General features: G+C 40.8%; 1 protein-coding gene and 1 pseudogene across 14 annotated transcripts in view; one reads left to right on the top strand and one right to left on the bottom strand.

Moving 5' to 3' along the window:
* The window catches only part of LOC139808227 (uncharacterized), a 287997-nt gene that overhangs the window by 90789 nt on the left and 170331 nt on the right, over positions 1-26877 (top strand). Inside the window, exon 1 of one of the 14 annotated variants that reach the window (XM_071769979.1) lies at positions 24441-24622. The exons of the other annotated variants lie outside the window; for them this stretch is intronic. The gene's annotated coding sequence lies outside the window, so the exon portion shown is untranslated. Of the gene's footprint in view, positions 1-24440; positions 24623-26877 lie in introns of those variants that run through there. 14 annotated transcript variants of the gene reach the window in all.
* On the bottom strand, positions 13596-23788 carry LOC139809013 (uncharacterized; annotated as a pseudogene).

The raw sequence follows: 26877 nt of genomic DNA, 5'->3' as shown, positions 1-26877 counted from the left end.
TGGGACTTTCGGCGGCGTTAGCGCTTGGATAGGTAATGTGACGCGTGTCTTCCTAGCACTCAAGCTAGACTCACCGCGGCAGGCTCTGAACTTGGCTTGAGTGCCAAGTTGCCTCGGGTATTAAGCGTATTAGGTACAAGTGGTTTCTGACTGGAGAGGGCATCGGTCATTAGCATGGATAGATTCGAAGGTTATTAGCCATTACCGCCATTAGGCGGCTCTCCTCGGTCCGGACCTCCTCCTCGTTGTCGTCCTCGTCCTCGTCGTCGTCGTCGTCGTCGTCGTCGTCGACATTATCTAGCATTGTCAGTTTCTATCAAAACCGCCGGGGAAACTTCGCCGTGACCCTTTTCGGGACATCAAGAAACGCTTACACCATTTCCTCGCAACTAAGTTAATCTACGAGAGATCTCTGTAATCATCTTTAGTACATTATTCGATACGTACTCTGATACGTGCTGTCGCTATAACAAAATAGGAATTTATTAACCGTTGTTATATCTAGCTATTGTTTTCGCGCTAATGTGACTTAATGAGCATTTGCGAGGTGAGAAGTTTTTGTTGTTGTTAGAACTTTGAGAAGGTTAATCCGAACGCTTTATTATACCAATGAGAATGGAATACGGTGTTATTTCTTTTGGCTTAACGTATTTTTTAGTGTTTTAACGTATGCGCCATCGTTCTTTTTCTTTTTTCCATTAAAACCAATCGCCTTATCATCTGTCTCACATACGCGGGAAACTCGCGATCCATTTCCGCGAGTCGATGTTTGCCGGATGGAAAACTTTGCCATCAAAGACTGTGGATCTGACGTCGTCGTTCACCGCGTGCCGACACGGCTGCGGATGTCTTCTATACCAGGCGGCACATTGGCGGTCTTCGGTATAGGAAACGGAGAAGATGAGGACCGACGGATGTTTGGTACGTTGCGGTGTTGCTTCATATTGGATTCTGGCGCTCTCCCCTCCCGTTCCTTCTTCTCTTCTCTCCGTCGTTCTCGAAGATGAAGGTGAGGTATCGTCCTCCAGTAGCAGCGAGCCCGGAATTAACCGCAAGGGAGATACTCCTCCGGGACTAATCACGCGCAAGTTCTCTTGTCATTCGCCAAGATTGATTTTAGGATTCTGACGCGGAAAATAGTTCGTCGTCGCCCGAGGTAGCGCTGCGTAATTTAACCCTTTCGCGGTCTGCGGAAAGCCATTTTCCCAATGTCAGAGGGATAATATCTTATTTTACACATCTATACGAATCATCTCTTTTATATAGTATTTCCCAGATAGTTATAGATATTTCGGAGAGCGCTTTATCATGATTTCATTGCATCTTAAATACTTATAAATAAATAGATAATTTATAAAATTATTTTACTTTAAGGATTACTTTAATAAACTCAAATTAATTAAAGATACAAGATGTCATAAATGTGAAGAATAATTATAAATTGTCGGCATATTTCAACTTCAATGACTTCAATGATAACGTCGAGATTTATATGCGACATTTTAGCGCATTTATGTTCGAGGTTCTGGCTTTCAAATTACATGGTCCCGGAATTGACAAGAATACGCGAGCATCCGGTGAAATACCGAGGTTATACGTGCGGCCCACGGTCCCATAGGAATTCGTCATCCTCCATGGAGTTTGTCCATCGAGCGGATGCCGCTGGATGAACGTTCCCCGCCAAATGCTCGGTTATTTGTGTGACAAACGAGAGACGTCAGGGTCGCGCCACCCCCGTCCGGCCGTCCCCGTCCAGTTTGTCCCCCTCGTTCTTCCCTCGCCTTCTCTTCCCCCGTCCCGCGTGCTGCACGTAGTTCGCGTTTAATCCATTGATTAATTCACTTCGTTACCGCGTCCTTTATGATTAGTTGGTCCTTTACTGCCATTTTCTCTCCTGTACATACGAGCTGGAACTAATGCGGTCAGCCTCTTTCTCCCGCGCGCGCAAGCTTTTCGCCCTCTTCTCAATATGATCCCGCTGTTCCGGACTAATCTTGCTGATACTTGCCATAAGAGTACCTGGCATGAGGACCGAGCTTGACAAATAGGATACTGATTAGAAAGGAAGGAAGGAAATTAGCGACATATATTTTTACTTAGACAATATTGTTGTAGTATTCGTTTTATACAAAACTTATAATAAAATCTATTAAAATAACAATCAAATATATAATAATAATTTAGGCATTTTTCTAATAATATAAAGATATCTATGTAATATACAGTACATGTAATTTGTCGCGATACAACGTTTATCACACCGTAACTTTGTAAGAATTGCAAGGAAGATAATTCTTCTCGAAGAAAGAATAAAGAAAGAACTATGATAAAATAATGGATTATTTATTAAATCCTAATTCGTCATATTGAAGTGATTCGTAAACTCGGTGCAATCTGATGTTCTCACAAGCAATTTTTTTAACGGTCACGTTATATTCCGTTTTAGCTTTTATTTTACGAGCAGTTTTTCACGACGTTAAAGAGGTATTCGATTTTATATAGCCACATATAATTCGTTCTTTACGATTTTTTATGATTTGCATAGAATATTTGTAGATTAACTCCGTTTCGAGATTAGTCACAAAAGTCTGTTCGACAAAATGCTTGGAAAACCGACCTTACTATTGATAGAAATTGTAGCGAAACGAGTGCAAGTACATCATTGGCCGATTACGACCTCGTTAGACTATGACTTGGTTTGCCTTGATGTCTTAAAGCCTCGCGAATCAGCGTTCGCAGGAATAATTTACCGAGGAGCGCTCTGAAAGCAGTTTGCTATGACCATGTTCCGCAAAGTGCTGAACTATGAGAGAAGTTCACAAACGAACGGGCTGCCCGGCGACTGTGCCATCGCTCGGGAATCTTTACTATTATTTCGTAATTAAACGTAGCATTCCGCGCAAGTTTAGACAAAAATCCTTAAATTGTTCGTAACCGCGCCACTCCAGATATAGCGGTAAGCGAGGTCTGACCGTAACGCCGTCGCACGAACTTGTTTAACGGGGCCAAAGAAACTGGGAGCGAACTTTCGCAGTTTTTACGCCACGGGGCTCAGTCCGACTTATCGAGCTTGAAGCGGAACAAAGTTCAAAGCTACGTTATCTCGGTGGGTATTGTTTTGAGCCCGTCCGCGACTGGTTCGTTCGCGAGTTCTAAATGCTCGTCGTCATCTTCGTGTGACTTTGTCCGATAATTTTGAAAACTTTGGGATTCCCTTAATGTCTGGCCTCTTGTCGATGTCATTTTCTTGCGTCTTCGACGATTGTAGAAACAATCATCGTTCTGTTTGCAATCAACTACTGTATTTTTATGACTCAGTGACAGGTCGACAGAAAATATAATTGTGTTGAATGTTCGATATCGGGTAATATTAAGTCAAAGCTGTCAGAGCTATCAAGAAAAATGTGGTACATTGCTTTTATATCGGAAAAACTTAGTTAAGTGCGCGATTATTTATGGCAAAATGGAGGCAATACGTAACGAAGTATAATTACAATGTAAAGACTAGCACGAGATTTGAAAAGTTTGTTTTCTTCTTAATTCTTAATTTCCTTTTCAGTAGCATTCAAGTACAAAATGTGCTAATACATTTAGTAATACTTTTAATGTTATAGAAATTATAATATTCTTTTTATAGCAGATTTTTGTGAGACATCTTGAATTCTTTCATACGATTCAAATTTACCTTGCAAAAATCGTCCCTGCTTCTCTTTTTCACTTCACTAGTCCAATATCTATAGTAAATCAGTAATATGACGCACGGGCTGCTTCGTAACCGAAAACAAGATAAATCACAGCCTCTTTCGGATATTTTTATATGCCACGAACAGATCAATATCGATAACTGCGCCGGCATCAATCAATTTCGGGACCGTATTTCAGACTTGCATGATAATAACGCAACGGGAGAAACTTCCACTTCACGGAGCGAAACCGTCGTGTAGTGACCACCCTTCTTTCCCCTGACGTGTTGCTATTTTCCAGCCGGGTCGCTCCTTTTTCTTTTTGCGGTATCCGTCGTGTGAGACACGCGGATGCATCCAGAAGGCGGACATCCCGCGGGACGTTCCACGTGATGCGAATACATATCGGTTGTTTACGTGCCGCGCTATTTTCGAAGCGATACGTCAATCCGATATTTGGGAAACTTTTGTATCCCGTCGCGCGTAGAGAGATGGAGAGAGAAAGAGAGAGAGTGAGAATAAGAGAGCACGGCTTTCGTGTTTGGTACAAAGGCAAAGAGATACCTCTTCGAGTTTCCGTCCTTCCTGCAAAAGGCGACCTTCTCTTCTCAAACGAAATCGATTCTGATGCGCAGCAAGCAGGAAGCACGAGCAATAAATCTCAATGGTCCGTGGAAGTATCTATTTCTTCTTCCCTCCGTGCGATTTTGACATCGGGGGTATCAGTCCAAGAGATGCAAATACGAAATGTAATTCTGGAACGATGCGACTACGCGTAATTTGACTGGTGAACTTAAGCGGACGAAGTCTTTGTACACTATGACTTTGTATTCGGTTAATAGCTGAAAAGTAGAGCTAAAATACTCATTTGCGAAGGACATTTTGTTTTATAAATTTAGGTAATTTTGATTTCATAATCCTGAGCATACATCCGACAGACTATAATTCATAATTTACGACTGTAATATATATGTTTGGGATTATGAAATCAAAGTGATTTTATAAAATAAAATGTCCTTCGTAAATGAGTTTTTATAAATATAAAATATATGTAAAATCTATGCGCGCAACTGCTATCAATTGCACAAAGATTGACATGATTATCAATTTAATGTAACAATAACAATAGAACAGCTAAATTATTATATCATCGCAAAATAATATATCATCGATAGCATTTTATGGTTTCTTATCGAATAAAGACAATATTTTTATTTTTTTGTTATATAATTACATTATTGTGTACTTTTTATATTATTTTATTTATCTTTTCGGATTCAGGTAAAGTAAATTATGTTTAAAAATTGATGCGGATAATAATACATCAAATCAGTTTTATACATAATATATTTGTACAGAAATATGCACATCGAAGAATTAATACATAATTTATTACTTTTGATATTTATAAAAATAAATCTATCTAAAGTATCTAAAAGTTATTTGTGGAAATTATTCTGATGTTGATTATGGATACAGTCGAAAACATGTCGGCGATGAACCTGTCGCGGACCATCAACGGTACTATTAAGGAATCCCGAAAAATCCTGTATCAGGACGCAGGAGGTAGATCGTTAAGCCGCGCTTTCGAGAGGATCCGCGCACATGAATAAGCCGTTATGCTGGCGCTAGTTTGATAAATCGTTTCATATGTGATAGAGAAGGATGTAGACGGTGGAAAGATACACGATGAATGAGAAGGATGGTGGCAGAATTCGGGAACGTGCGTGCGGTGACTATCGTCGGCTTAGCCGCGATAGAAGTCTCTTTCTCTCTCGTTTTCCCTCTCTCTCTCTCCTTCTCTTCTCTCTCCTCTCGTCCATTTTCTCCTCTCTCGTCACCGTTATCCATGACGATGTGGGCTGGCTTTAATCGTTTCTCGTAAATGCCTGACGAGTTTATAATTTCCAAGTTTCTCCGACGTCCTGAATATCCCGCGAAAATTTCGATGCGAAGATGGTAGTCGTCAAATGGTTAAAAATCGTGACTACAGATTAATTTAAAAAAAATATACGTGCCTGGGAAGAAAATATTTTTGAAAAATAATTATTCTTTGAAACTAAAATTAATATATTTTAATTTAAGTATGCTTAAGTATAATTCCCAAGACAAATATATATGACAAATATATGCAATTTAAAAAATGCTATATATATAATCCTTTTATTCGAATTTAGAAAAAATATTCGAGTGAAGACACAAATCAGTAATGAGCAGAGAAACCGGGGTTCTAGGAAAAAGCAATGTCAACACGACTCGACGAACAAACATTTGTACTTTGTAGTTTAGCGCTCTTTTTGTCTACTCATTCATTCACTTTGCAACGTACCAACTTTCACCTCCAATGCCTGCGCTATTTTATTTCCAAGTTTCTGATATCTTCTCCGATTCTTTCTTCATCGAGAATCCTTCTCTACATCTAACATACCAGAATAAGTATTGAGTAATTTTTTTAAATTTGTTTTGTTTACTTATTTATATGTATGTATGTTCAACAATATTTTGATTCTATTACGATCTAACTCAATTTATGTTTTACATACAAAAACAGCTACGTAACAGTTGACAATTTAAAGCGAATATTAGTATCATTTTATAAGATTACAATATATAATATTTTATTAATATGTATAAAACATCTGCAAGAGTAATAGGGCATCTCGCATTTACTAGTGATTTTCTCAGAAAATTTACTGTAATAAAAATTGATTTTGATGGAAATATAAAAATTAAATAGCTAAGAAATTTTACCACCTCCTTCCATCTGTATATATGATGAATTATAGAGGAAGATCTGAAACTAAAGCAGTAAGTGAATTCGGGGGATTTTCACCCTGGCCATAAACTCACGTGTCTTTAGTCGAGTTGGTATAGCCGGCAGGATTTCGTTGGATTCTGCGCCATTATTCGGACCCTTACAAATTGCTCAGCCAATAAATTATCTATAAAACGGCCAGACCGTCCGCTGCGCGAGATAACGGCGTATCTTTGCAGTTGTTATCGATGGCGATCGCTCGATTTATTATTACGTGAGCGTGGACGGGGTTTAGCGATGGTACGGCCAAAAAGCTTGCCGCGCGTGTATGTTCTTCTCGTTCTGAACTATATCACGTACAGTATTGCCATTTTCCACGAGAATGCCTGCAATAGTCTCTCATAAGACATTCTGATAAATATTGAAAAATTACCAGATACATTTTTTCTTTACAGATAGTAAAGACATATATTAGTGTGTATTATCATTAAATTTTATTAAGTTTTTTAAAAATATTTTTCGAAACTTGCGATCTTTGTTGGAAATTATTTTATTAAAAATGTTTGATTTTGGCAGTTCTTTTAGCGAAGTATAAAAAACTTCTCTACTTTTTTTCGATTATGCTAAAGTTAAGTCATTTAGAAACTTGAAACTGATGATTCCAAAATAATGTAAATGTTCTTCATCCATGTGCCTGTGTGCCCATCGTCGATCGTCGATTCTCCGTCGGAGATTGCGTACCAGTTAGCCGGAGAATAAACAATTCTCGACAGTTTCGTGTAACCGCGCGACGAAATGAGGACAGGAGGATTCCGGTCGTGTTCGACAGGAATTTATTAGCCGCGCGTGGTCGCGCGCAACGGATGATACATCGCGGTGCTTTATCGCTGTTCGGGAAAATACTTTTGGGGGTGAGCGCGCGCGGTAATACCGCCCCTCGTCGAGCTCGTAAGGGCATCGAATGGGTTGAAACGTATATACGAGCGAGGAGACGAGACGAAGCCGGGGGACGATGGAGGTCCGCTAATGTTCCGATACGTATGTCCTTCGTGTTCTTCGTTTCGTGGCTGGTATGCAGCACGGTGACTCGGCGGAAGGAAGGTGTTCCGGACGAGTACGAAGGGCGGTGGCGGTCCCGATGGCGCGGGTGGAGGGCTCTGATTTACCGAGGCAATCGCTCTTTATTTCTCTCCAGGCGGCCCTCCCGTCCGCCCCACCTCGATAGATATCGTCTTGTAATAGGTTTCCGTTACCTGAATATATCCGCCCAGTGAAATTTATCAGATTGAATCGGTAGAATCTACGGGAAACAGGAGGCCTCAATGATACTTAACATCTTGCGTGTATACGTACTTTATTACGTGTCCCTATCGGTTATGCATGCAGTGTATAGTACTGTATTGATACAGTAAGGCATGTAAACTGTAGCACTTATGTGTATAGAGATGCGAATACAATCGCTTCTCGAAAATATAATATTCGTACAAACGAATATATATTGTATAAGATACACACATTGGCGTATCATGTTTAATTACGAAGAATATAGTATATAATTTCTATTGGAAAGTTTTATTATTTTAGCAATAACATGTAATACTAAATTGGACTATAATTCTAATAAAGTATATTGGCACATATTTTATTATCGCCTACTTTGTAATTCAATTATCTCGTAATGATCGATTAATCGTTCACACAATCAGTCGTCGCGGAATTTTTAATTCAAATCTGTTCAAAACAATGTGCGTTTTACATAACATAATTACATATTAGATTATAGAGAGTGACAATATTATTCAACATTTGATAGTATTGAATCATTGGATTTATTTTTGCATATTTTTTATGTACAAAATTATGAAAAATTTTCAATAATTTTCTTTGTCATATTTATATGCAATCTATTTTCTTACAAGTAAAACTTTGACACAAATCAGCCAAAAAAGATCTTGGTTGATTTTTTCTTGAATCATGGTTTTTCTCAAGGTTTGCATGGAACGTAGTGTATTTTTTTTATTGTGTAGCAGAACATGATTTATATAGACGAGACTTTATGAACATAATTAAAAAAATATTTTTAAGTTTTTACTCAGTTATATAGTAGATGATAGACTATATTCGACTTCGATTCCGCGTCGTCCGAGGGCAGCACGTTGCAGAATCCTGTATCCTTTGCTTTAATCCTGCTGAAATGACTGATCCGCACAATTATTAAGGTTTAGCAATCCTATGGATTTGCGCTTAATATATTTTAGATATACTTATACATTACATATACACTCATACATATCCATTTTTGCGAACAATAATGCAATAAACGTTTGCGAAAAAATGGCAGCAATATACAATCTAATTTAAGAATAAATAAGAAGAATATGAACTAGATCCATATACGTGTTTGACAAAGAAACAGAATAGTGAAAGCTTATTTTTTATTTATAATCCTTTTAAAAAACTATTTTTTCTTTACTTTGAAACTTCTTGTATCCGGATTTAAGCCATTTGTCAGTACGAGACATAACTAATATACAACAATATACCTACATTCGTCGAAACGAAGCATATCTATACACTCTTGAATCTTTTTATTGTTATATAACATTAATATCTTGTCTTATTTTACAATATGACCAAAAAATCGTTATTTAATCAAAATAATATAATTTATAACGTTACATTTTTGCTATGACAGAGTGATTCTAGCTTGAGAGAAAGAGAGAGAGAGAGAGAAAGAGAGAGAGAGAGAGAGAGAGAGAGAGAGAGAGAGAGAGAGAGAGAGAGAGAGAGAGAGAGAGAGAGAGAGAGAGAGAGAGAGAGAGAGAGAGAGAGAGAGAGAGAGAGAGAGAGAGAGAGAGAGAAGATTTTGCTACACAATTTATATCAGATACCAAGGATATTATCGCTCGGATACAGCTACGATCAATGTTCCAATCGCTGGAATGGCAGGAAAAGCGGAGCGAGACGAAAAGAGTAGTAGAAAAGAGGAAGGACGAGATTCGAGTTATCGCCCGCGAATAGATTTATGGACTCTCCCGTGGCATCAAGAGGCAAAGTCCGTTTCCCCCGTCTCCTTTCTTTTTCCGTTCGCGGGGCAGCGCCCCGTTTCTTTCTTCCTGCACCCTGTCTGTTTGCCCGAGAGCACGGTCTCTTCTCTCACGGGCTCTCTCGATGCAGCCCAGATGCGGCCGCAGCTGCCATTGTTCCGGCGATCGTTATCCGAGCTCGCGGCTCCGAGCAAAAGTTACCACACTCTATCTGGAATCTCAATTAATGCCGCCGCCCTTATCGCGAGATCATCCCCTTATTATCGACGAGCCGCCCTCCGCCCCCGTTCTTACGCAGCTCTTGCGGAATTTATCGTTACCCCCTCCCCCTTCTGCCATTCGCCGCCCCTCCGAGAGTGCTTGAGGAAGAAGCACGCACTTCTGGAAAACCGAAATCGGTGATCCCGATAACGAGAACGATTTATCGATCGTCCGACGTGCTCGTTAGTATCTTTCGACTGGTCAGCGAACTGGTATCGTCGTTCCTTCTAACAATAAGTATATCTATTCGTCTGAATAGTCACTTTTTTTACGTATTGCGTCGACGATCCAAAAATTTTTAGAGAGAATTTTGTACGCAAATGTCGACTTACCTGCACTTACCGCGATCACCATAATTGCTTTTACTGATCAAACAGCGCCGGCATAATGAAACATAGCGGGCAGAAATTAAGATAATAATTATTCATCGGGACGCGAGTCTCTTATTTCATATTCCATGCAGCGAAAGGGATCATTAATTTTTTCGCTTTATGGCAATGAACAAAAAAAAAAAGAAATAATAAAATGCGATATGGAAAGGAGGCGAAATTTCTGCGGGAATTCGTTCCACGACAAAGCAAACGCGGCGTATTCGCGTCTGGAGGGCATCGAACACGCGCACAACCAGCGTTTCGCTGAATGAAACTAATAACTGAATAACTGACAAAAATCGCTGCCGGCTGTTCGGCTGCATTTTTTCGGGGCTGCGTTTTCGCGCTCACAATGACCAACAGCCCGGTTTCCGGCGCTCGTTGTAGCGATTTCCTGCTTTCAGCCCGGCCCCGACATATTGCATTCGTTAGCCCGCTAGTTAACCCCCTTCAGCGTTGCCGAAACTCGTCGGCCCGCGTTGAGCTGGTCAGTACTGAATATTTACTCGTCCTCGAAATATCACGCACATGGAAGGTTGCAAAAAAAATAGCCGTTGATTCAATATAGGCAGACTCCTCTTATATACAGACTGTTTCGCAAATTTTACATTGAACTTCGAAAGATTATATCTATTGATTGTTTAGAATTTTTCTTCAGTGATATCATGCTGCTGTTATCATAATAATTTATAATTATTATTGTGATTAAGTTATAAGCTGAAATTACGTTGATTATATCAATTTTACAAAAATTCTTTAATGTTGTTTAAATTTGTTAAAAGTCTGTGTGATTATATAATTTCGACGTGTACGAAGAAATTGTCAAAGTTGATTTTCCGAGATATCTTAGTTGCTATTACATCAAAGATACGCATGACAATCTGCTAAAAATGCAAAGTTTGCGTGTTCAACGAATATAGGTATGGTATAGGACAACGTTTTAATATCTGTGCACATTAACTTTGCTCGCTTTTACTAACAGCAAACGAGGCTCGTACCAAGTCGAGCGTCCATAAGCCTTGAAAGATAAATATCTCTCGCTATCATATTGCACAATTATATTTTCGCGTTGCATATTCGTTGCACGCGGTACCTTCCGCGGACTGTGACGCAATCGTCAGCTGCACGTGGCCGGGAATGGCAAGTTTCTCACATTTTTCACTTCGCGCCTTCCAACGAGCACGCTCTCCGGTTCGCGAGAATTAAGTCGATGCAGCATGCTCGTAAAATTAGAAATAAGCCCTACCATCGTTTTTCTTATCTCCATACACACACTACATTATATATCAAATAAATGTTTAGTGGATGCTCTGAATGTATATATGCTTGTCAAGTTAACAATGAAATAAGACTGTTAAAATTAGTTAAAAAAATTCAAAGGATTGCTTTGACTTGTACATATAACAATAATAATAATACTTAATCTCTTATTATTTTATCTATATTGGTAAGACCATTTTCTTACTTAAAAAATGAATAAATTTGTTTATGTTATTATATATGCGTCTATGAAAGGAAACATAAAAATAATCTGATAAGTGAATATTTATTGATATACATCATAGGTATTTACATTTTATTATAAGAATTTTGTAAACTCGAAAATTGATTGCGTTAGATAAAGGACAGTGTTACAATGTTTCTTTACGGCAAATCTTGATACGCGCGTGTGACGTGACCGATAAAACGAATAGCCGATGGTCTGCGAACGTTAATCTTGCGGTCAAGCTCATATAGCAAACAATGGATAATGGGAGATGGTAAATCGCCGTATGCGTGCGCGCTCTCCTCGTAACGCATCGTCGACCTTTCGGCGAAATTTATATTCTCGTCGGCAGATAAGGCACACTTGCGAGGCGATTCGCGGCGGCCGCGATGTCGCAGCCGAATGGAACCAACCCCCGGTCTCCGACGTAACTCTACCCCGAACGTTACACGAAATGTTTGCTCTACGGTATCGCGACATTCTGCTGAGTCTCTGGAAAAGAGATGATCTTCTACTAATTTGTGCTTCCGTCCGCGCGTATGATATCGATCGATCGTCCGAACGAAACGTACGACTCTTACGCCTCTAATTCCGCCAATGTAGCGCTTTCTTATAAATAAAATGTTTTTTTACTCTTATATATTCGAGAAGAAATGATTCAGAAGAAAACAGAGCAAATAAGTCACGTTTATATAATTATATTAACAGTATAACGTTGAGAAAGACAGCATATTTTTCATTTTAGTTTTTTTTTCGCTAATACGCTGAATTCGCATATAATAATTCCAACGAAATGCATAAAAAAGCGATACAATTTACTTTTATTTATATTCCTCTAAGTCCCTTTAGTTTTAGAATTTGTATTAGACCTCCAGTATTTAATGTTGCATTTGTATGCTTAAGCTAATCGTATGAGAATTCGAAGGATTCACGTAGCCAATGGTCTTCGAAGTTTATCTATATCGCGAAGGGTTAATTGATCAAGTCCCTTCGTCGCGTCCATATCTCTGACGAAGGGCTGACGTCACCTCGTCCACAGCCCTGGCGATCCTGATTAGCATTAACGATTCATAGACCTGGGACTAACTAGGGTCGTCCTACGACCTCTCGTCATCTTCACCGTCTCTCCTTCTCGTCTCCTCTTAGATCTTCTCCATCTCCCACTAGTTATCACGCCTGCCAACAAGGAGGTTATCTTTCGAGTTCGACGATCGACTCGATTTGCATAATGTTTGCTCGTTACAAACTATTAGTCCGAGATGTCTCGGTCACGGTAATGCGACCGTTTACTTGCGTAAGAACGTCTTCTAATACTATTTGGTACAGTTTATTCCATCAGGCTAATATAATTTTAACGTAGTTACGAGCCTAATCATGTTTAATTACACAAATATCTAAGATTATTATTGCTGAACAGATTATATCAGGTTTTCTATTTCTATTTCGAAAATACCATTATCTTATTTTTTAATGTGTTTTATAACATATGGTATCCGACGAGAGAGGTACCGAATTCTTTGTCTCCGCGAGGGCAACATATCAAGCGATGCAATAGCGTGGTGCTTTTCGACGAAGGGCGTCGTTATTACGGAAGGCCGGGACTCGAGGTCTTTCGATGTCCTGCAACGGTCAGTCGGATCTCTAGGGAGGTCCTTCGAATTTTCCAGTCGACGGAGGGAAGCTTGTCGGCCAAGTTGCATATTACCATTTCTCGATTCGACGTGCGAGAGGTCGGTGCGTGCTCGCGTCTGTGCGTGCGTGCGTGTGAACACTCCTGTGTCACCGGGTACACTCGGTGTTAGTCCCTTTGGCATTAGACAAGGGTATCGGGGATGTTCGGGGGTGTTCGTTGTGATTGGTGTGGGTCGGACTGACCATTTGAATACACGGCACTGTAATCACGACCGTGCTACCTCTCTCTCTTTCTAACTCACTTTCTCGCGGGCTCCGTCCTCTACCCTGCCGGCCTGACACTCCTTGCCTATCGTACAGTCATCGCACTTCCTCATCCCCATTCTCTCCCCCGCCTTCGTCCTGACAGGACGCGCGTGGCTGTCCGGGGAATACCTCCAGATTACTACCACCGGTGAGCGCTTCCTCCCATTCGTTTCCATCGTCGCCTGACCAGACCTCCTGGATGAGAACGGTATTGTGCCGAGTATCCAGATTGAAGTTAGGGAGGCGTATCGACGTGGGGATGTCCATTTCAGAAGCGATTTTCTTCCGTCTTTCGCGGAATTCACTCGTTGAACTGTTCGGTAAAATTCTACCACAGAATATTTTTACATCGGATAAAACAGAAACTAGAGCAACTATTTTATATTTAGGGAAATGGTCAATTTTAGCAATAAGATATACATATTGGAGCTAATACACTTAAGCATGAACTGTTTTGTAGTTAAATTAGATAATTCAGTTTCAAATCTTGTTTTTTCCGCGTATTTAACCGTACAGTATTTGCGAATTGCAAATAAGAAAATAAAAATGCGTTTCTTAGAGGTTCCTTCGAATTTTTATTTATAAACAGCATTCAGATTCATAGACGACGAACGACGCGGGACCGCCCTTTTGTTACGTCGATAATCGAGTGTGCGTAGGACACTCTCTCGTGTGCCTTAGGAGGGAAATTATCCAGGAGACGTCTCGTCGGATTTCTCTCGTTACCGCCTCGTTCCGGACGTGAAAACGCTCGCGTAACCGGTTCCGCATTTGCATGTTCACCGCTCGGAGGCAGAGAGCGAGGTCGATGGGCTGGCTGGTGGCACGGATGCTGCGAACCAGCACTATCGCCATCGTCAAAAAGCATCTCACATCCATTTTAATGGATCCTTCTCGAAGATAAAGGAAGCGAGGAGAAGAGAGTGAGAGATAGGTACAGGGTGATGCAATTTATTGATATTCCGAGACTATCTTTGTTCGTTAAAAGCATATGTAAATTTATTTATATTTTGAAGCAAGAGCGCTTAATGTGATTTGGAGCACACCAATGGTGAATTTAAAATATATATTGCATTCAATTTCTTTTGTCTTTTAGAATAACATTTGTTTTTATTTCTGTGTCGCGGAAAAGTAATATATTAAGTGATGCTTTTATGTCACGTAGTAAACCATTATATCATTATTATATAAAAGAAGAAATTATCTAAATTTACACAATGTGTATAATTTATTAATGAACCTTAATATAAGAAAATAAATACAAATTGACGTTAAAAAGAGAGGAACGCAGGGGATACATAGACATATGACAAAACGCGCTGCACAACCACGTTTGCAACATAGTCATGTTGCCGGACTACTTTGCCTAAACATTTGCTCGGCGCTTCACCTGCTAGAAGCCTAACCCTTCGCTATTTCATTAAATTAGGAGGAGCCTGTCTGGTCGGTTAGTTGGCTGGTTGGTTGGTTCGCCGCCGCGATCTCCGTCTCTCTCTATCTTTCTCTCAATTTCTCCTTTTCTCCCACGTTGGATTCGCGAAACCACTGGAAACTTTCGCTTTTACCGTCATTTTATAATTCATGATATCGTCCTGTCGCTCGGATGTAACGCGGGTCTCGTTTCGTACCGTCGCGGCGTCGGCGGCGAGTAAAGAGGGTCTCTTCGTTCGTCGCGCTTGTCGTTGACGGGCACTACTTGCACTCACCTTAAACGTTCGGACGAATCACGTGTTTTGTTATTAGGCGGCAATAATAGCAGCAAAATCGTGGATCGACGAAAATTCGAGCAGATTGTATATATTTTTTCGTATCATTTAACGCCGCGGCTTTAAAATTTAGATCAAAGGAGATGTGAAAATGGAGAGTATTTTAAAAAATACATTCTTAGGCCTCGATTATTTTTCTTTCTCCTTTAATGTTATATACCTATGATTTTTTAAATATTATATTTATTGTGAGAATTGTCAACTTTCTTGGTTTTTTATTTTCTGGCTATTTTATTTTATGCTCTTGTTTCGATAGTTCGATCTAAAAATATCTAAAATATTGATATTACTTGCTTTAAAAATTGCAGCTTAATATTTCAGTTTGATGTTTTAGAAGCAAATCAAGAAATATTTTTATATTGATGTATTAATAAATTTTATTTATTATTGCGCGAATTCAGATGATTTCACCACCAAAACCGGTGTTTTGACTGGAAAATCCTTTGTAAGGTGTAGCATGTTAGGCCGAGCATCTTACCGTTGCACGCTCAATATCTTAACGGGAATAAGTCCAAAGTTGTATCCCATTACGCCTAAGCATGCTGTCCCTGCCCCATCTTTGCCTCACTATAATACTCTATCGCGTTGCCTGCTCTATGCGACGTACCTTCAGCTTCTGTCTCTCTTTCTCACTCCTCCGCCATAAAGCGTCCCTTGGACCACCCCTTGATTATTCCCCATTGGCGTAGAAACTAATTAAAATGATACGTTCACTCTTTGTGTCGGTTAATTGTATTGTTCATACGTTAAAATTAACTTTGAAATAATTAATAGCCGACGATGCAAACAAATTTTTCTATAAGAAATCCACTTTTGACGATCATTAAACATATGTTTTACTAATTCTGGTACGCGATGCAATAATTTTTGGTAACTGTCCTATTTAATAAATATTATTTTTCCTTTGAGGTACGTACTATTTTAAGTTTTGAGACAATAATAACATTAACTTGATGCTTTAGAAGTATATCGCATTCATCGTCTTAAGACGACGGATGTTACGCCATTGGCGAAGGGTTGAGATCGACCGTCGGTGGGTGTCTCCTCTCTTTATCTCCTTGCACAGATTTTAATATAAATTATAATCTAATGTCGTTTCTTAATACCTTTTCACCCCCGACCGCCGTCGCCGCCACCACGGTTTCTCCGGACCCCAAAACGCCGAGGTCATTATTAGGGATTTCTCATTATGCGATCAATCATTCTCAGGGATCGCGAAGCTAATTTCTTGCGTCAATTAATATTGCGATAGCGGCCATCGACGGAGAAAACGTCGACGGCATTCCTTTTCTGCCACCTCCGACCGCGTCGTTCCTCATTTTCGTATCATTTAACATTCAATGGAACGTCTTGCTTAACGTTGCAATCATGCTTACTCTTCGCGGATCGTCAAGAAACTGCCAAATAATTGCGAAGCGATATATCAGCATATGCTGCGTTTACTTTATAGGACATTTATTAATAATTGTAAATGCTAATTTATGCTTTGGATTTCAACATGAAAATGAATAAATTTTAACAATTGTTTATAATTAGTTTGAGTAAATTAATAGATTTTATATAAAAATAATAATAGATTATATGAAATTTAATCTGAAAGAATGAATTGTGTTCGAATACAACTATTGCTGAAAGACAAAAACCATATACATATGTATGACGTAGAAATTTATACTTTTATCCAATCTTTAAATAATTAGATACAAATGTTAGCTGATTAAATATATGACAGGTCAGATACGTAAGTCAGACCAAAGCAATGCACACGACTGACGTCGCCCTTGAGACAATAAAAATTGCAAGCAAGATCGCGTAGGTTGATCTCAGAAAGAGCCTTTCCGATGCCTCGAGGTGGTACGTAGAGCGAGAGTTAAGATAGAGAGCAAACTGATGGATTTATGCCTCGGACCACGCGGCATCATCGTTTTCCCCCGATGGATATATGGGACTGTATACGCGCTTCTCCACACATTTCCTGCTCTCTTTCTCTCCCTTTCCCTCCTTCCCTTCCTCCCTCCCTCCCTCTCTCTCTCTCTCTGTCTATTTCTTCCCTCGCCAATATTTGCCCTCGTACGCAACGCCTTGGGTTCCGTATTTACGAACAAATACGCATATACAGATATATAAACGTGTCTTCCATGTTTGCCTTCTTATATCTGCCTGTATCTCACGCTGGCCGCCCCTAAAAGCTACCGTCGAACGCCCCCCGAAATCAGATCAGTAACCCCTTTAGCAAACTTCAACTTCGATGAGTCCGCTGTAAGACATCTTACTGTTGCAGTAACCACATCGTATTGCTGAAGCCAATATTTTCATTCTTTTGACAATTGTAGTTTGGAAAATGATAATCGAACGTATGAAAATTAAGAAAATCCATTCTTGTCTAGTATAAACAATTACTAACAATCCAAATAATGCAATAATCTATAGATATATAATAAGTATTAAATAAAATTTTTTAGGTGATTTTTTACCTTTTGAGAATTATTATAGTTTTAATAAATATTTTACTACACAGATACTACAGAAAGTCAAGTTCAAGTTTTATAAATGCATTTGTTTATTGGATTTGTCAAACAGCGTTTTGAATATTGGATGTTAAAAAAGTGCAGCATATTTATTATTCATTTTCTAACAGCAAATTCTCTGATAGTACACCCTCGTGATCCCACTCTTGTGAGAAATGTTCGGAAAGTCCGGGAGCTGCGTCTCTGAGGAAAGGGGGATCCGAGAGGTGGTCGAGGGGGAGAGGGGTGACCGAACTTTGGACTTTGAACTTTGCCGCTCGAGTGACCTCGCGGCCGTTTTATTTCACTTTCGGCCATTAACATACTTCGCTCCGGGATTTTTCCTACTTCTGCGCGCGCGAAGTACTGGTGCTTGCATAATTACCGTTTCACCGTCTTGCGGTTTTCTTTCTTATAGCAATTGAGTGAAAAGTAAAAACATGGTTTCAAATTTTCCTCTTCTTGAAGATGATGCACTTTGTAATTATTTCTGTTGATATATAAGTTTATTCGAGTACTGTGCCGTTCGTGTACATAACGAGAAAAATTGATACCCATTTGGTTCGTTACATAGATTTATCCTCAAATGACAGGTTACTGGCAACAATTATACATGTCAGGCAAGTACTTGTCTCATACTTTTGACTTGGAGCGGATCTCTTCTGGAAAGCCGATGTTTCGTTTCGTTGTCGTCTACAATTCCGAGAGTACCGTCGTTTATTGTTCGCGATAGCTCGGAAACAGCGGTGGGGCACAAAAAGACGAAGCGAGAATCGGCGGTACCCCGAAGAAGAAAGGACGGCGCGGCGCGGCGGTCACGCGCGCGACGGAGAGAAAGAGCAAAAAGAGAAGGCAGCCAGCGCGGCGAGTAGGAAAGCTCTCTTTCGCCATGGACACGACGGGGAAGAGGGCTTTTTCCTCCTGGGCGAGGATCCATGTATGGACCCCACGACCACCTACGAGACGACGCCGGCGTCGTCCTTCTCGCCGACAAAAAGTAACACGAAAGTAAGCCTATCGTGGGAGGCGTGGAACGCGGAGCTTTTCCCTGTGTATCTCGATGAGTTCCCGACGAGCTCTCGTGGGAGTGGGGGCCACGCTTGCGCGGACGCTTCCGGCGAGGAGGGACGATGAGAGACGAAGGAAGCGAAAGAGGGACGGAAAAGCTCTCTAGGATTTCGAGGGTAGGACACGCGCGCGCGGGGAGGGATGAGAACGTCGCCGGGGTAGGACGTGCCAGCACTCCTCTTCGAGGCTCGCGGATGTGAGGATGTCTCTTGCGATCGCTGGTTTTTTAAATATGTTTTTCAGAGATTATCAATATAGCGATGTGAAAATCACGCGCATCAGTTCGTACCGCCTCGAATACTGAGCTTTCACTGTTTAATATTGTGTGATAGCCTTACAGAATTTAGCACTTCAATTCATATATACAATACATTATGTGTGAAGAATCATAGTAACATAATTACGTTTAACAATAATTTTATTTAATTTCCAAAATGATTTAAGTAAAAAAAAAGTTCTTATTACCGGTAGCAATTAGACATTTTATTTCACATTTATCTTTTAGATTTCTATACTAACGGCTTTGCTAATTTACGTCTCTAAAGAATTAATTACGAAGAAAGTTGTTGTATTCCAAACTGTTACTTTCCATTTCGTTTCGACTCGCTAGCTAGTGCAACTTCGAAAGTCGATAAACCCTGTTAGGCGACGATATCAACACGACCGTAAATGTGCTTATTAACGGGACAATTGTACATTAAATCATTTAGGAAACTTCGACCGGAGTCGATCGTCTCGGTGCGTCAAAGTAAATATTACAATTGTTCATTAAAGCATCAAGGTACTGTACATTGGGTATGGATTATCCGTCGACATTATCATCACGCTTACTGTGGCGAATGATTTATGGAAATTGATTGCAATTAAACAAGTCGCTTGGGCGTTGCGCGAAATGAGGTGAGGAACAACGTAAGACATTGGAGGGGGGTGGGGGGGAAGGAAATTAATGCGAATTTAAGGAATTTATCGATCAGCTTTGAGCAACGCATTCGCGCGTTCTTCATTCACGATTCTTTCCAAATACCACGACGAACAGCATTTTAATGAAATGGATGTTAAAATGCGGAGTCAAACTGTCATCATAATCTTATAAAGCGTGCGTTGTGTCTTTGGAATCTCTACATTGATAAATGAGCGTTTGCGAAAATCTTCACTTTAATTACGAAGCTCCGGATTTACTTGGAGGGATAAATAGAAAGGCAACACGCGTGTGCGATGACGGAAAATAATTTATTTATCCCGATAATATGCGTTCACTGAGAAAAAAATCCAGGTCTAAATAATCGGATAATTCATTCAAAAATTAACAAACGGACAATCCGACACTTTCAATCGGAATAATTAAAAAACCAATCAATTATCAATGATATCCGGCCATCATTGATTGGACATTATTCTAATCTTGATCGGCTTTTCATAATTCCGATTAAAAGTATCGGATTATCCGTTTGTTAATTTTTGAACGAATTGTCCGATTATTTATTTCTCTGAGTGTTACAGTTCAATTTACGACTGTAATCGAGTCTTTTTCACTGGTGTAATCTATTTTTTTTAAATTATTTACATGAAACCTACATATGTCTGACAGGTGACAATTTTTAGTATCGATGCACATGTGTCCATGTATATTAATTTACGGTATACGTGCAAAACACGTGGCGAATATCGACAAACGTTATCGCGCGCAGTTCTAACGTTGATCTTTCACGTCTGGTAAGACAAGAGATATGAATGCATGAATGCATTGGAAGTGTCTTGGAACTAGAGCGACCAGTATCTTCCTGCAGGCGTAAACGACGTAAAGGGAAGGAAGTGTCATATGTTCATATATACTGGACATTCGTTTTACCTCGCGGACACAGCGGGAATGACACGCGAAACGACATTAATTGTTTCAGCCGCCAAGGTATTATTTTCAGGATGGAAGACAGTTTTTATTTTCGTTCGTACAGCCGCTCGTGCTCTATCTACCGTCACGTTTAAGGGCGTTTTGCCTTTAGCTGTGCTCGTTTCCCCGCATTATTCGGCGTGAATTTGAGAGTAAATTTTCGATTTGCTTCCCCCCCGTCTCTCCGCATCTGGCCGACGTTCCGCGTCCACGGATAACTTTGGAAGGAAACTGGAAGGAGTAAAAGTTGCCGACGGTTGGCGGAAAGAAAGATAGAGAGGCGAAGCGAGAAGAACTACTTCATTGGTGGAACTTAATTCACTTAATAGATTCTAAATGGAGTAACTCCGATCTGGCAAGACTCGGCCGTTTCTTAAGCGTCGGAATAAAAAGTTCCTGTCCCGGTGAGAACGGAGACAGCCGACGCGCTTCAAAGACAGGCTACGGATCAGCAAAGTGAAAGTGATCAAGAGAAACAATGTTGAAGGCACGTCAAAAAAATAATCGGCACGATCATTATTGGTTGAATTCAACAGTGTGACTTTTTCGTTTAATCTTTATGAGTATGGATATCTTCGTACATCATACTAATCGTGAATTATCAAGATTGTTTCGGAATATTGTTATAAGTAAATGGGTTAGCAAATGAAAAATCGATTAAACGAATTTTTAATTTTATCGGTTACGCGCCCGTCCATGAAACTCTTCGTCGAAACCACGCTTATCGCTGTATTCGACATTTATGTGAAATACCATAAACCACCGCTGTCCAACGTTCGGTAAAACAAGAAGAAATTGAGAAAAAAGAAAAAATGTGTTCTGCTTTCATGTGGACGCGCGAAATATGCTAAAAAATAAGGCGGCAATCCAGATTGAACGTCCGTTATATTACATACTTCGATAATTCCCGCTATCAGCAAACCGGTGAGGTTTGTCCGGCGTTTGCTTTTGATGCTTTTGAGCCCGCTGAAGTGGTGGCTCGTGGTATTGGTGCAGGTTCGAGGGAGCCACCCAAAGAGAAACGCATCGGTCTCCAGTAGCTAATTTATGACTTCGGAGGTGAATTTTGTGCAGGAAACACATCAAAGTTCAGTAGCGGTCAATGCAGTTCACGCGTATACGGTGAGAGAGAAGAGGATGGTATATCTGCGTGAGAGAAAGAGAGACGGGTTAAAAGATGAGGGAGAGGTAAAAGGGGGAGAGAGAGAGAGAGAAAGCAAGCAAGAGAGAGCGAGCGTGGAGCTTCACGGACGGTAAAGCAACCACGGGCCGCGCTCTAACTACGTTAAAAGTTTTAATATTAGTTTAGTCGACGGCCACGGTAGATTGAGACGTAATTCCAGGTAATACCACGGTTCTACGAGCTACTTCCAGCTAATACCGAACGAAACGCGTTCTACAAAGGACCCTCCAGCCCCCGCGCTCCTTAATCTGCATTAAACTCGACGTTCGGTAGCCCGCCGCCTATCCGTCGGCGGCGAACGAGCTGTCGTCCATATGATCGTACGGTATCTTTGGTTTTTGCGAGAACCTGTCGACTTCTCCCCTCGGCCTCTCGGTCCGGTGCAACCCACGGTTCAGTCGTAGCGATTTCAATAACACCCTCCGACAGCGTTCTAGCTTTCAGCTAGATATTCCATCGCGTTATTACTTTATTACTTAAAACGAGAGAATGGATTTTGCTGATATGCTTCTCAGTATAAATATCAGTATTTCTCCTGTGCTTAGAAGTGATTTCTGCAAACTGAGAGAGTTTCTAAATAAAAAATAAAAATTTACTTTTGATTATATTTTGGTTTGAGAGATATCTCGGACTAGCATTTAGTGCGTAAAATTTGTAATTAAATTGGTAATAATTATAAATAATTTATTAGGACGAAATATAACAGCATCGTAGTTTACAGTTAGTAAGTTAACATTGAAACTGATATGAAGGCTCGCATGCTGCGCAGCGTTTCGCTTTCTTTATTTTGCGAAATAAATTTGCCGGAAAAACGGTGTGTTAGCATGTGAAAACGGCTTGCTATTAACAGACGATCAGTTTCAGATGAAAGTTTTCTATTAGCGCTCGAATGTAATCGTCAAATTATAATGTCCTTCTGTGATTGTCCTATAAATACGTATAAAAATTTTAAAGTAGGAGATAATAATCAATATATCCCGTGAAATTCGTGTGCTATATGTAAGTTTCTAACAAACTAACTTTTTATATAATTTCTGTATATAGTTGAAAGTTAGCCTTATACAGCTACTACTGTGATCACTGTTTAAGTAGTTAATTTGATGATTGTTCAATGTTATAATGAGCGGGGTAGTTAAAATTACTTTTTTAAGCTATAGAAATTCTTAATTCGTCATTTTGGTTTCTCTTCAAAATTCATTTTTCGTAAATTAACAACATTCAGTCCTAAATCTTAATGCTAAATAAATTTGCTATAATCGTACATATGAATATAAAATATACGTAACGTTATAAACAATACATTCATATATTCTGAATGAAACTATACGTATTGTCAAGGTTTCGTAATAATCTTTGATGTATCCTATAAGTTGCGTTATACACTTTTTATTTAAATCCATGTTGCGCGTCTCCGTATTATCGCCGTCTAAAAATCTCGACGTACCCATCGTTACCAGGTAACTATGTGATTTCTCCTAAGATCGCACACCGGCTGCTGCAGTTTACGTGCACTTCGAGCAGAGGTTTACCCTCGTCGCTGGTAATTGAGCGAGGCGAAGGGTCACGCTTCCGAGCTCTCGTAATTTCTTGTCACACGACGGACGTTTCGGAGTGAAGCGCGGCAAGGCGCACAGGGCGTACGAGCGAGGGAATAGGAAAAAATGCACCTGCGACGGGTAATAATTTGTGCCGTCCAAGCTGCGGCGAGGGGCCCGAGGGGGAAGCGAGGGACGAAGGAGGTAGCAGGGGGACGGCGAGAGGGGGGGTGATGAGGAGACGAGGGAAGAGGATGGAAAAGGAAATAACTCGGAGGTGGACCACGCGTTTTGCTTGGAAGCTCGTCTCCGTACTAGCAAAATCGTACTACGCCCTATCTTTCTTCCCCTCCGCGCCACCCCTCTCTCTTTCTCTCCTCCGGCTCTCGCTCCTCTCTTTCGTTCTCGGTCGCGCTCCCTCTCCTTCGTCTCTCCTCGTTCTCTCTGCACTCTCTCTCTCTCTCTCTCTCTCTCTCTCTCTCTTTCTCTCACACAGAGACGAGTCGATGCGTGAGTACGAACACAAGCGAGAAAAGTTTTACTCTCACCAACACTGATGCACGTTCAACGTCGCATATCCAACCTCGTCTCTCTCTCTCTCGCACTCTCGCTTTCGCTCTTCTCTCTCTCTTTCTCTTCTCACTCGCTTCTCTCCTCCTCTCTAATCTAACTCCTCGCAAACGCGCACACAACCGCGTATCGGCGCTGTTCAACGTCGGCGGTCTCCTCCTCACCAATACCAGGTTGAAATCCTCCTCCGGCTCCTTCCACCAACCCCTCTTTCTGCTTCCTCCTCCTCCTTCTCCTCTTCCTCTTCCACCGCTGTCCTCCTCTTGACGGTGGTGTTGTACGACCTCTCGGGGTTGCTCGTGGAAAATCGGCGCTCTTCGTCGACGTCGCGGCGCGGACGGTTCGGACGGGCCTCGTAGGGCTGCCTAACGTCGATCACGGGTCTACGTCTCCTCTTTTGAGCTTCCTAGACGCGTCTTCCGGCATCGCGGTAAACAGAGAAGGGATCAAACGGTGCCCCGGAGTCGTACGAAAGATGGAATCTCTTGCGGTTCCAATCCAGCCGGCTCCCGATATCGCCGCGATCGTCGACTGAGAAGATTTCTCCCCCTCATCAACGCGAAAGTAAGTACCAAGAAATAAGGAATGAGAATCCTCCTCGAATTCCGTGCGCGATCTCATCTCCCGCGATTTTTAGCCAAACTTTCAAATCGACATTTCCAAAGAAATGTCGCTTGTTGCGAATCTTGTGAAAAGCTTTTGTTTTTGTAAACATATGGCAAGTTGATAATAGGATAAAAAAATTATCGTCTGTGTATGCGCGTGTGTGTGTGTGGGGGGAAGGGGGGTGTGTGTGAAGAAAGAAAAGGGTGGTAACAAACTATAATTTTTCTTTCTTCTCAAAGAGTTTTCTTTTAAAGAGTAAATATTTGTTTAACACTTTGTTAACACAAAGATTGAATTTAATAACCACATTGTATTTTTTTATACGATATTTATAACACAGGAACAGAAATTGTATTTTTAACAGTCTTCAACGTTAGTTGATTTATATGATACGATTATTATAAGCCACACTTTCTTAACTTTTCCACTGTATAATAACACAATCTCACGTGCGTTGTATTCGTCGAAAAAAAGTTTTCTTCTTCAATCGACTATCGAATTGTGACCCGCATCTTTTCGTCTTAATTTGCGTTGCATCGCCGGCACGTCAGTGCCACAGAAGTCGGCGCGATTTGGCGGTCGCGGCAAATTCGCAGGTAGGCTCGAGGTGGTGTGCGAACGTGCACTTGGAATTTGGTTTTCGTCAAAGTTTCCAAGGTGAACTGGTTGTGCGCGCATCTGCGGGGGTATACACCTTATAGGGGTGAAGGGGGGAACGGTGAAAGAGGATCGAGGACGACGGCGGAGGGGGTCTCGGTTGGGAACTTTGTTCTTGTTCTTGCGAGGAACTTCGGCCCACCTTCCTGCGATCCCCCTCATACCCCCCGTGCCCCCTCGCATCCCCCGTGCCATTGAACAAACTAGTCCGCTTCAACGATAGTTACTTCTTTCTTGTTACGCGGCTACCGAGTTTCGCGCCGACACGCCGCTTACGGAAGGTTGCGGTGAACTTGGTACCCTCGTTCGCCCCTTCTCTCTCACTCTCCATTTCGGCCACGAGGGATCACCGGGATTCGGGGTTAACGACAGTTCGCTTGTCCCCGTCGTCTTCCCAACGATGCAGTCAGCGAAGGCCAAGGTACCAGCGAATGCAGAGTTCACCGATACTGTGAAATCGGCGCTGTTCTTGGGCAATTATCGCGGAAACTCTTGTTGGAGATCTACATTAAGTTGAAGAGTAATCTGATAGTTTCTGTTCTCCAAGTGGTTGATGTTGGATATCTTTGATACCTTACGCCTTCTCTCAAAGTCACAGTTGGTGTATGAACCCTGTGCTGCTTTCCCGTCATATAAAAAATATTTGTCGTGGCGTTAAACATTGAAAGAATATAGGATTTAATTTGATTTCTAATACTTTAATTTAAAATATTGTCTAAATTTTACTCAAACTTCAATGATTATTGTCAATTTATGTAAAGACTTTTCTGATGTATTTATTACTTATTTTAGCTAAGTATAGATTGTGACATAAGAATGAAGGAAAAGAAGTTATGTTTTGAAATTATTTTTTTAAAGTCACTTTGATGATTATCAATGGTACTTGATATTTTTTATGTTATCAAGATGTGATAGAAGCGTCTGATGCTGTGCAATGCTAGATCGAGAGAAATGTATTTACAAGAGCATCAAGCATGCTCATTGTCAAACAATTACAGCATCGAAGAAAAACATTTGTTACGATGAGTAGTTTGTCGACGATGTGGCATAGTAAATCAGTTTTGATGATTAAATTAATTTTTAAGAATTCTTCAAGAGTATTACCCTCTGTCGTGAACAAAAGAAAGAGAGAGAGAGAAAGGGGGAGAAATCGGGTGCCAAACGGGAAGGGGGAGAGAACACGAGAGGAGAGAGAGAGAGAGAATGAGTGAGTTGGTAGGGGAATTGTTACCCGAAGTTTAAACTTGGTTGTCGACTGCCGTTAACAAGGTTTGCCATGGGGCTGGTTCAGTAGTGTCTAGGTCTCGGGGTGTGCCACATCTCGCGTCCGGAGACGCTCGTCTTCATCGTGTCTTGAAGCCGGTAAACGGTCAACCGCGGTTTTGTCATTTTTTCATCCTGTCGCTAAGGGCGATATTGTAACGAACGAACGATAGTAACAAGTCGTTCCTGGTATGGTCTCCAAGGCGTAACGGTGCCGATTCGCTGAGTGTTGCTGCATATAGTTGGCATTAGAGTGATTGCGATTAATTTCCAAAGAAAAGCGTGAGATCCTT

Source organism: Temnothorax longispinosus, chromosome 2, assembly GCF_030848805.1.
Source record: "Temnothorax longispinosus isolate EJ_2023e chromosome 2, Tlon_JGU_v1, whole genome shotgun sequence".
NCBI lineage: Eukaryota > Metazoa > Arthropoda > Insecta > Hymenoptera > Formicidae > Temnothorax > Temnothorax longispinosus.
The sequence above is the reverse complement of the archived record's forward strand: the minus strand, read 5'-3'. Positions and strand labels throughout refer to the sequence as shown.